This window comes from Hemicordylus capensis, chromosome 5 (genome assembly GCF_027244095.1).
Source record: "Hemicordylus capensis ecotype Gifberg chromosome 5, rHemCap1.1.pri, whole genome shotgun sequence".
In the NCBI taxonomy this organism is placed as follows: Eukaryota; Metazoa; Chordata; class Lepidosauria; order Squamata; family Cordylidae; genus Hemicordylus; species Hemicordylus capensis.
In genome coordinates, this window is record NC_069661.1 from 125,460,782 (window position 1) to 125,473,049 (window position 12,268).

Sequence of the window (12,268 nt, forward strand, 5' to 3'; positions counted from 1 at the left end):
TCATGCACTGCTATGAGCATCTGAAGTTATATGGGAACGTTCTGACTAGGGTGGGAACATAGTGGGGGTCGGATGGGAAGATTCTGATGGCTGGGATAAGCTCTAGTTTACGGCCACCAGGTTTATATCCCTTGATTAGGGGATAGTCTTTGCCACCTATGGAGAGGGAAACAAAAATGGAAAGAGTTTTTAAAAGTAAAAGAAAGCAAGACACAACTATAATTATAAGAGCTGCCATCCTGTCAAACCAAAAGATGTAGCTTGGATAGTTTTTGTCATTTCTTAGGCAATTCTTTTAGTTAGTGAGCTATAATTACGTTTAAATACATGTGAGAACTGTGTTGATGCGTTTATTCCTAGGTACTTCAGTGCCAGTGGCCCATTTGAAAGGAAATGTTTCTTTCAGGTATTCCATTACTTCCCATCAAATATACAAAGTAGCTTGAGGACCTTCAAATTTGGATATAAGATCAGATAATTTTAAAACCAACCAAAAGAATTATTCTCACATAATATATAACAGGTAAGGACTACTGTAGTTCAGCAACAAATAGGATTATTATAGTCAAATCTGGATTAACCCTTAGGCTAATAAGGCTGTATCCTTAGACCCTCAATTCCAGTTCCTTGTTCCCCTGAGTCCTAGGCCCTTTATAACTTTAATCTGGCCCTGGTGATAGTGTCCACACGTAGTTTTCTTATGTGGGGTACCTGCATTTTCCTGTCTAATCATAAGGTACTAGCAGGCTCAGGGAATCTGGGAACAGGGTCCAGGCACGTTGCTTTCTGCACCACCAGGGCAACGTGCGTGCAGCAAGAACTGCTGCCTCAACTCTTGCCAGTCTGCAACCACCTTCATAATAGCTGGAAAGTATACTGTGACTTAGCCCAAAACGGGAGAACCACTATGGAATGGGAAATGTGGGTTGTAGTTCTGATTCCTCTCTCTCTCTCTCTCTTGCTGGTGACATGATTTTTTCATTACCAGGAGGTTTTACACACACGGTTTTTACCTTGCATCCCCTCCGGAATGAAGGCTGCAAGTCCACATATCAGCAAGATTTATCCCAAAGCCCCGTGAGCTATTAGGGACCAGTATACAACGGACTCTGCTTTCCCCCAAATTACTGCTAAGAATTACTGCACATTCTAGCTTGGCCCGAATTATGTCTGGGGTAAACAAATCCTCTATTTGCGGCAACTTTGTTTTGGAAAAAAGAGCTTTTCTGGAATGCCACAGGGCTTCTCCCTTGATGTGTGGAGTGGTGTTTTTTGGCATTTTTCAAAACTCAATGAAGAGGAGTTTGACAGCTGTGTTGAGTATGATTGGAGTATATGCTGATACTCCTCACAGCCTCCCCCTGTCTTGGAGGATCAGCAACTTCATCCTGCATCCCAACTTCTTCGCTTCTGGTGTAGAAAGCACCTCCATTCTAGCAGGCTGCTCCCAAACTGCAGAGGACCTGGAAGGATGCTTACTGCTCATGGGGGGTATGTGTGAATGCGCAGGCCCGAGGTTACATTCTATCCACTCCCTGGCAACTCCCTTCATCCCATGCCAAGCAAGAACCACAGGGATGCAGCCGCAGCAGAGGGTTACCAAGCAAAGAAGCTTCTGGATCTGTCCTCCCTCACTGCTGGGGGTCCTTATCATGCCCTCCCTGCCAGGCAAGATTCTCCCCCCTCCCCACCCACACCATCACACACACCCCAACACCCCCACTTCACCTGCCTGGCTAGAGAGATGCCAAGAGCACCCCCGGCCTCTGATTGCAGGGTGGGAGACTTCAAGCTGAAATGCTCTTCTCGACTTCTCCAAACATCACCCACGCCCATTCTTACCAGCCCCCTGCCTTCTGTAAAGTGCCAGCAGCAGCATGGGAAATCACCAGCTTCGATGTAACCTGAGCCCTTTAAACTTCTCTGCCTCTTAAATGGTCGGGGGGGGGCATGAGGTGATGAAGGCAGTCACTCACAAAGGCAAGTTCATTATAAAAATCAGCAAAGATTGGGTCAGATTTGGCAGGTTTGGGTTAAGTGCTCTGATCTGGGTGCTTGGCAACCTGTCATGTTGTTCTTCTGTTCCCAGCTGTCAAACTAACCAAAAAAAGGGGGGGGAGAAGAAAAAGGTCTCCCCGCCGTATGTGAATGGTTGGAGAAAAAACCCAGAGCAATCAGGGAGAATGCACAAAGGAGAAAGATCGCAGGGAGTGTGGGGAGGAGCCGACAGCTATATGAACTGTCCATCTAATCCCACGAATTAAACATCTTGCAAATCTGCTACGAAGCAAATTTGCTCTTCAGTTACCCCGTGGCATGAAAGCATGTGTAAATAACTCCCAGGAGGCTTTACACACAGGGCTTCTACCCTGACTGAATCTCCTTCGGGAGAGAGTGTGTGCATTCACACACCAGCCAACCTTACCTTGAGGTCCCTTCGAGATCCTTGGACCCACTCCACACACGTCTGTTTGCCAATTCTAGCTTATCTCAAGGTATTTCCAGGTTTTTTAAATGCTGGTTTTAAGCTACTTTTTCTGAAAACGCTGGAGTAAATAGAGAGAGGCACTGACCTAGAAACATTATCATGATAATGATACTCTTTACAAATGCAGATGTAGCTCTTCAGTACTCACCACCACCACCGGCTAGAAGGAAAACATGAAGGAAAACATGTGAACTTGCACCAAAAGCACAGCCGAGAGCAGAGGGGAGGGGCTGCTTCCTTGCTCCTTCAATGCTGCAAATGTACTTCAAAGTGGCTTCACTCAACATTTACCCCACAGCATGAAGACATGTGTGCATAACTCCCATGCATCTAAAAGGTGAGTTTTGTCTTATTATCAAAGTTCGCATGAAAAGGACTCTCACACACACCCCATTTACTGTTTTCCAGCTCAGTTTTTATTTGCCAGGTAATTAGGGAAGGTTAAAAGCTGTTTCCTGCTAACAATGTTGCTGAAATTTCTATGTGGTTCAGTATGCATATTTGCTCAGTTCATAATGTTTGGATGTATTATGAATAAAATGTAGTGATGTATGATGCACTATTGTGAGAAGCTCTTCTCCAGCTTGTAAAATGAGATTCTACAAATATTAGTGATAGCAACATAAAACAAGACCCAACACTGAGAAATTTGTGCTCTTACAAAAATTTGTTAATAATAAACTTGTCGATTTTTGTCCTTTTTCCTTCTTACAAATCGCTTGCTAATTTAGCCATAACAGCAAGGTCCCATGCTTTTTAAATCTATTTTTTTCTTTTTTCACGTCCTGGATTCTAATCACAGCTCTGACAAAGCTAAGTGAACAGGTTGGTGTTCAAGGCTTCAGGGAGCCGTGGTTAAGCGCAGGGAACGTCTAGAGCAGACCTGTTCAAATTCAGCCCTCCTGCAGATGTTGGCCTACAACTCCCATAATCCCTGGCTGTAGGCCACTGTTTGGGGATTATGCAAGTTGTAGTCCAAAAAAAACTGGGGGCCAAAGTTGAGCAAGCCTGGTCTAGAAGCTTGGGGAAAAGGTTGCTGTGTAACATCTAAGCTTCTCAGACCAAGCACAGAAAAAGCTTCCCCAGCCTAAATTACCTATAGCCTGTACGAAATTACCTATATCCTCCGTGTGAAATAGAAGTAGTAAAGGACAGCAGTGTTGGCAACCATATGTATCATCATCTCATCTTTATTTGTTTTTCATCTGCTGGAAGAGCAAGGACAATCATAAGAACTGTCAGCAAAGAGACTCTGTTGTGCCTTTTGCTGTTTCTTTGTGCTCTGCCCTCTCTTCTGACTAATTATAAGAACTTTCAGCTGGGTCTGGAAGGAAGGGCTGGCATCCATTGCTGCTATAAAGACAAGGGCTGTGCCAAAGGTGCAGCCAACTGCAGACTGCCAAAGAGGGTTGGCCTTTGGGGGTGGGTGGGTGGGCTCCAGGTATGGAACTGAGGGGTGGGTCAAGTCATACTATTACTGACCAAAAAAAATTGCTGCTAAATATAATTTAGGCCTATACAGGAATGTGTTTTGGTTTATCTGGAGATGGGGAGACTGTGGTGGTGCTCGCAGTTTCTGGGGTGGCCATTCCAGTGATGGTGGGGAACAGAAGGTGATGTGGGGTTGGCAGGGCAGCAAGCTGCTACAGGGGAAAGGATACCAGGAACTTAAGAGCTGTTACCCCTTCCAGCTTTCCTGCCAGCTCTTTGACCTTGGGGAGCAGTGACAACCACCCACGCAGTGTTGCCTTGCTTTTTTGTAATGCCAGGTTGGTTCAAAATAAAACAGAAATCATCCACAATTTGATTGTGGATTATGGAGTCGATCTGGTATGCACTACAAAGACCTGGTTGGGGGAGGCTAGTGGGCCAGTTTGGGCCCAGCTTCTCCCAGCAGGATACTCTGTTGTGGAGTAGGTGATGTGACAGGGATGGGGACCTGGGGTGGCTGTGGTCCACAAGAATAATATCTCCCTTACCAGGGTTCTCGTCAGGGAATTAGCCTATATTGAATATGTGTACCTACATCTGGAGACCAGGGACTTCTGTTGGTGTACTGTTCACCCCACTGCCCAACAGAGTCCCTGAGCTGACTGACTTGGTCATGGAGTTGGTGTTAGAGTCACCCAGACTGATAATCTTGGGGGAGTTCAGTGTTCACTATGGGATGAATGTGACAGGAGCAGTCAGGAGTTCGTAGTGGCCATGACAACAATGGGCCTATCCCAAGTGATCTTGGGACTGATATATGTGGCTGGTCACATACTCAATTTGGTCTTTTGCTCTGATCAGGATGTTGTTCCATAGGTGGGGATTCCTATGATTTCCCCATTGTCATGGACGGACCACCATCCGGTCAAAGTTGGACTCACAACCACAATCCATCACGACAGGAATGAAGGACCTATTAGGATGGTCTGCCCAAGAAGGTTATTGGATCCAATAGGATTCCAAGAAGCCTTGGAAGGTTTTAAGGTTGGTTCTGCCAGCAATTCTGTTGATGCCCTGGTTCAGACTTGGAATAATCTTACGAGGGCAGTAGACATGATCGCTCCTAAGCACCCTTTTCAGCCTGCTTCTAGATTAGCCCCATGGTAAATGGAAAAACTGTGGGGGCTAAATCAGCAAGGTAGATGGCTAGAGAGCAAGTGGAGAAAGACTCTGCTTGAATCCAACAGATTACAACCTATGCTCTGGCAAAATCTCTCATATTTAAGCCAAACTGGATCCTGTGGTCATTGCAGAGTCTACTATGGAGGTGCCCAGCAGCTCCCCTTTTATGGTTAAAATTGATCAATTTCAGTTTATGACTCAGGAAGATGTGGACAAACTGCTTGGGGCAGTTTTTATGCTGGCCTTGGGCTGAAATAAACCAATACACATACATACACTTGGGGCAGTTTGCCTTACCCCGTCCTGTCCTCTTTACCCTTGCCCAACACAGCTTATATGGCCTAGCAGGGATGTTATTGGAGAGGGTCTTGTTAATGTCACTAATGCTTCTCTGAGAGAGGGCAGGATGCCGCCTGTCTCAAGGAGGCAATTATTAGACCACTTTTGAAGAAACCTGCATTGGATCCCTCAGAGTTAGGCAATTAGGTGATTAAGAGGGTGGTGGCTTCTCAACACTAGACAGTCTTGGAAAAAGAAGATAATCTGGATCCATTTCAAACCAGACCTTTTGGAAAGGCCATGGGGTTGAGACAGCCTTGGTCAGCCTATAGAATGATCTCCGATTAAGAATCAACCGATGGAATGTGACTCTGTTGGTCCTCTTGGATCTCTTGGTCACTTTCAGTACCATCGACCATGGTATCCTGGGAAGCCTGAGGTGGTTGGGAGTTGAAGGCACTGCTTTGCTGTAGTTTTGTTCCTACTCCTCAGGTAGATTTCACATGGTGTCAATTGAAGATTGTTGCTCTTCACAATAAGAGCTACTGTATGGTCCCACAGGGCTCCATTCTCTCTCAAATGCTTTTAAACATCTACATGAAACTCCTGGGAGAGATCATCAGGGGATTTGGTGCAGGGTGTTATCAATATGCTGACGGCACTCAGATTTTATCCATGTAAAGTTCATCAGGAAATGGCCTAACTTCTCTAAATGTGTGTGGTGTCAGTAATGGACTGGATGAGGGAGAGCAAACTGAAGATGAATCCAGGCAAGATGGTATTTATTGCGGGAGGCCAGAACAGGAAGTGGTTTAGATCTGCCTCTTGTGGATGGGGTTACACTACCCCCAGAAAGGGCTCTGGGAGTATTTCTGGACCCAAACCTCTTCCTGGTTTCCCAGGCTAAAGAAGTCCAAACACTAAAATAACCGCTGTCTTGATGAATTGCAAGGTTCATTTTCAGCCAAAATGAGGCCAATCACTTTATTGTGACCACCAGATCTTGTAAGTCACCAATGATCCTTATATCTAAAGTAAAATTCTTATCCTCTGTGGAGAGCTAGTCCACAGTAGCTCTCCACAAACATAATGAAGTTAGCCACTGAAGGAGGCCTCATTTTGGCTGAAACACATCTGGCAATTCATCAAGACAGCAGTTATTTTAGAGTTTGGACTTCTTCAACTCCAGAATTTACCACAGCCATTGGATTCTTTATGGTATAGTATGTAACGTTCACAGTCCCATATTATGTGGGAAGTCCCATATCTGAGGCAAAAATCTCTTGTCCCTTACAGGAAGCTATTCCCCTCCACCCCCCACCCACCCCGCCCCCCTTTTTATTGGCAGAGCCTGGAGCTATCTCTCATCTCTCAGTGCATTTGCATTGAGCCCTTTGAAGTCTGGGTGAAGTCCATAGTATAATGTGAAAGAAACAACAACACAAAAGAAGCCCCAATCGCTCTACAAACTTGCAGGAGCAATTGCATGGGTTTCTTTACATCTTGCAAGTGGCTAATCATTTACTTATCAAATGTAAATAGACCCACAGACTCCTGCTAACTGACTCACTACTTCTGGCTCTGTGTGTGTGTAAACCTGGGGAATTCTCTTAATTTTTCACCTGAAGCTTGCTCTATGTCTAAGTGGGATGGTCTATGTGAACAAAAAACTTTGTGAAATCATGAGGCTTGAGCTGTTTTGTTGTTGTTGTTACAAATGCATTGCTACTGAGCCCAGCCAGAACACAGAGAGCTCCGGCTGCTAACTCACCAGGAGGTTTTACACATGGGGCTTCTGCCCCGAATCTCCTTCAGAAGAGAGTGTGTGTGTTCACACACCGGCCAAACTTACCTTGAAGTCCTTTCGAGATTTTTGGACCCACTCCACACACAAACTGGGCTTTGTGATGCAAATTCTAGCTTATCTCAATGTATGTCCAGGTTTTTTAAAATGCTGGTTTTAAGCTACTTTTTCTGAAAACACTGGAGCAAATGGGAGAGGCACTGACGTAGAATCATTAGCATCATAAGAGGCATGCTCTCTTCAGAAATGCAGATCTATCTCTGCAGGGAACTCTCCCCCACCCCCCACCCCAACCCACCCCACCCCGGCATTGGCTAGAAGGAAAACACTGGCACTTAACGCCTGCATGTGGACTTGTTTCAAAAGAAAACCAAGAGCAGAGAGGAGGGGCTGCTTCCCTCAATGTGGTGAATGTACTTCAAAGTGACTTCGCTCAACGTTTACCCCCAAAGCCTGAAGCCAAGTGCAAATAACTCCCTGGAGCTTCCTACAGGTGTAATAATTACTCCTGGATGCTAAAAGAGCTCTTGCAAGTCATTGACTGTGGTGCAACCAACTTGGGGCTCTTTTGCCATTGCTGGACTATTGCTCCCATCATTCCCAGCTGTTGTGGCTCAGGATGATGGCAATGATAGTCCAGTGGCAGCTGTAGAGTCCCAGGTTGGCTATCCTTGCTCTGGAGAATAGTTAGGCCTGGGTGAGCAAAAGGTAGGTAGGGATCTGCTTGTTGGTTTCTGGGTGATGCATGGTTTTGACTCCCACTTTGCTTCTTAACATTATTTATTTTATTCTTAGAACTTGATGACCCTCCCCTCCACTCTCCCCCACCCCCGTGTGGTTCTGCGACAGCGGCCAGAGCAGCTTACAGAACATCTACCCATGAAGTGTAAAATACTTGCAGGGGGGCATTTTATTCCTTTTGCTATGTAAACTATTTTGAGAAGTTTTGGGTTAAAAAGTGGTATAACTTGAATATGCTCTAAATAATAACAATGCTGGCACTATTCAATAGCATATAATTCAATAACATATATGTCATTGATACTCAGGCTCTTGATTACCACTGCATACACCTCCCCCCCCCCCGCCCCCAGCCAGTATGGCACCATTGGATTCTTTATGGCATGGACTGATACCAATATATCTGATTATGTCCTAGACATGGACTAGCTATTGGTGGAACTGTGGGGTATACATATTTCCACTTTGTGGTGATACTGGGGTTTTTTTTGGGGGGGGGACTGACAATTTCCAGTGTGGTGTAGTGGTTAGAGTGCTGGACTAGGACCGGGGACACCCGAGTTCAAATCCCCGTTCAGCCATGAAACTAGCTGGGTGACTCTGGGCCAATCACTTCTCTCTCAGCTTAACCTACTTCACAAGGTTGTTGTGAAAGAGAAACTCAAGTATGTAGTACACTGCTCTGGGCTCCTTGGAGGAAGAGCAGGATATAAATGTAATTATTATTATTATTATGCTTGTTTACACAGTCAGACAGGTGTTATTGACTGGTTTGTTTTATTCAGACATCGAGTCCTTCCCAAGGACCTGGGATGGCTGAATTTTATTGAAAGTTGTTATAGATATCGTCGCAGAATATAAGCTGTTCCCAGTAAAGCTGCTTTTTGTAATTGGCTGATGGCGATTTCTGTGGCCCCTATGGTGTTGAGGTGCTCTTCAAGGTCTTTTGGAACTGCACCCAGGGCGCCAATTACCACTGGGATTATTGGGGTCTTTTTCTGCCACAGCCTTTCAATTTCAATTTGTAGATCTTGGTATTTGGTGATTTTTTCTATTTCTTTTTCTTCTATTCTGCTATCCCCTGGTATTGCTATGTCGATTATTTTCACTTGTTTTTCTTTCTTCTTGACTACAGTTATATCTGGTGTATTGTGTGGCAGATGTTTGTCTGTTTGTAGTCGGAAGTCCCATAATATTTTTACATCTTCATTTTCAACAACTTTTTCAATTTTATGGTCCCACTACAATGTTTGGCTGCAATGTATTTTTTGCAGATGTTCCAGTGTATCATCCCTGCTACCTTGTCATGCCTTTGTTTGTAGTCAGTCTGTGCGATCTTTTTACAACAGCTGATTAGGTGGTCCACGGTTTCATCTGCTTCTTTACAAAGGCGGCACTTGCTGTTTGTGGTGGATTTTTCGACTTTTGCTCTTATTGCATTTGTTCTTAGTGCCTGTTCTTGTGCAGCCAGTATTAAACCCTCTGTTTCTTTCTTCAAGTTGCCATTCTTAAGCCATTGCCAGGTCTTGGTGATGTCTGATTTTCCACTTATATTGTGCAAATATTGACCATGCAGGGGCTTATTTCTCCATTTTTCTGCTCGGTTCTTGACTTGTTCTTTCTTGTAGGCCTGCTTTCTTTCATTGGTGTTGAATAGTTTCTCGTTCTTGACCATTTTAAGTGCATCTTCTTCAATGTTCTTTATATATTCTTCAAGGCCTCTTTTCTCCTCCTCTACTGTTTGATGGACTTGTAGCATTCCTCTTCCACCTGAGCTGCGAGGGAGGTAGAGCCTATCTACATCACTGCGGGGGTGCAGAGCATGATTGATGGTCATGATTTTCCTGGTCTTACGATCTAGCGTCTCTAGCTCTGCCTGGGTCCAGTCTATTATTCCTGCAGTGTATCTGATAACAGGTATAGCCCAGGTGTTTATGGCTTGTATGGTGTTTCCGCCATTGAGTTTGGACTTGAGGATTTTTCTAACTCTCCTGATATATTCACTTCCAATTTTTCTTTTAACTTCAGTGTGTGCAATGTTATCAGCCTGGAGAATGCCCAAGTATTTGTAAGGTTCTTTCTCTTCCAGGTTCTTGATCTTGCTTCCATTGGGCAGTTCTATTCATTATTATTATTATTATTATTATTATTAATAATAATAATAATAATAATTATACATTTTATTAGATTACAAATACGTTATAGGTATTGCAATTTTAAATAATATATTTGTATACATTAGGTATATACATTTGGGTTCTTTTGTGTTTTGTCTTTTAAAATGGTAAACTGCCAGATATTTGTATGGGGTGGTTTAGAAATGCGCTGAATAAATACAGAACAAATGCAGGGTCTTATGAGAGGTAGCAAGGTCTTATGAGAGGTAGTGTAGTGGCTAATAGAGCAATCCTATGTGTGTTTACTCAGAAGTCATTGACTGAGTCTCAATCCAAGTAAGTTTGAATAGGATTACAGCCTAAGAGAAAATTGAGCAGAGCTACAAATCAGGAAGCCAGTCACTAGTTTGAAGCTTGCCTCTATCATGAACTAATTAGGTGGACTCAGCCCATCTGCAATATGGGGATAGTAATCCTTACTTAGCTTACACTTTTGTAAGGATTAAAACAGGATCATGTATTTATTTCTATTGGACCTCCAAGGAGTCCAGAGTGCTGTACATGGTTATGTTTATCATCATAACAACCCTATAAGGTAGGTTAGGCTGAGAAATAAGTGGCCAGAATCATCCAGTGAGCTTCAATCCTGAATGGGGATTTGGTCTCCCTGGTCCTAGTCCAACATGTTAACCACTATACCACACTGGCTTTCATATATGAAGAACTTTGAGCACGTGAACACACTATACAAATAATAAATATCACTATTTGCATATGCTATAAGTCTATATGCATTATTTGCATATTCTAATCTAAAAGGGCTTTCCTGTGCTTGATCAGACAACTACAGTAATTGCACAGCTCCCTTATTCCCAAGGTTCTAGACTCTCCTAGGAGTTTCCTGGAGTTTCCTGGAGTTTTAACATTTCCTGGAGTTTTAACATTTATCCTGTGGGGCTGTTTGTAATAGCTCTATCTAAGCTGTAATTAGTACTGTGTTTCCCCGAAAATAAGACAGTGTCTTATATTAATTTTAGCCCCAAAAAATGCACTAGGGCAATTAGCGGTACATCAGAAATTACTGCTAGGTCTTACTTTCGGGGAAACAGGGTATGTATGAGTTGTGGGGCCAGAAATGGATGACATTTTGAGGGGCAGTTGGATATAAGATGCAACCAAATTATGAATTAATTTAACAATCTTCATTCAACAGATTTGCAGAGGAATCACATGTATCAATCTCATAGGTACACTGCGGCCGGGGCTGATAATCCAGCACTTTAGTGTACCTACAAGTGTTTATTGTACCTGCCGGGGCAGAAATTCAAGTGCGCATTTTGATGTATATACATAACACACAAGAATTCTGGCAATTGACTCAAAGGTAGGTGCTTTTTTTTTTAAGACTCCAGATTAATTTTTTTAGTTAACTGTGGACCATATTTTAGTATACACCCACCCCCCCATTTTGATGGAGAGATACAATGTCTGTATCAAGGCACTTTTAGATATTAGGAGGCCTTATATTTTTGTGTGTTCAATTTCTGCTTTTTTGATAGTCTAGAAACACCCTAGTCATTTGGGATATGATTTGAAGGGGGAAAGTACAAATTTTCCATTTCCAGATTTTTTTTTGTAATCATCGAATGTCTTGCACTGTGTACCAAATTTAAATTTAAGTCATGTGAAAATATACAGATACCCCTGTGAGTCACTGTGGCAAAAACATCTTTTTGTATACATGAAAACAGATATAAAATATCTGCTTATATTTATTAATTATCTAGTGGATACTATCTCAAGTAATAAAGCTACTCAAAACATGAACTGAAAACAATGAATAAATTCACAGACATTCAAAATTCATGATGATGCTCAAAGAATGCCTCAAAGAATGTGAATCAAGATATACAAGTGTCAAGAGATATAAATACTCACATAACTGACTCATGACTCCAAAAAGCCCTATTTATTTGAAGTGTACCATTATTGGAGTTTTTAGGGGTTTTAAAAGTTATAATGCTACCATCTGCTGGTTTTGGAATGCATTGCACTTCACTTAAGTAGAACCAGGGAGGAGCACTGGTCTAGTGGTCTTATGGTAGCAAGCATGAATTGTCCCTCTTTACTAAGCAGGGTCTGCCCTGGTTTGTTTGTTTATTCAATTTTTATACTGCCCTTCCGAAATGGCTTTAACACAATTAAAACAGAAACCATTAAAACCAA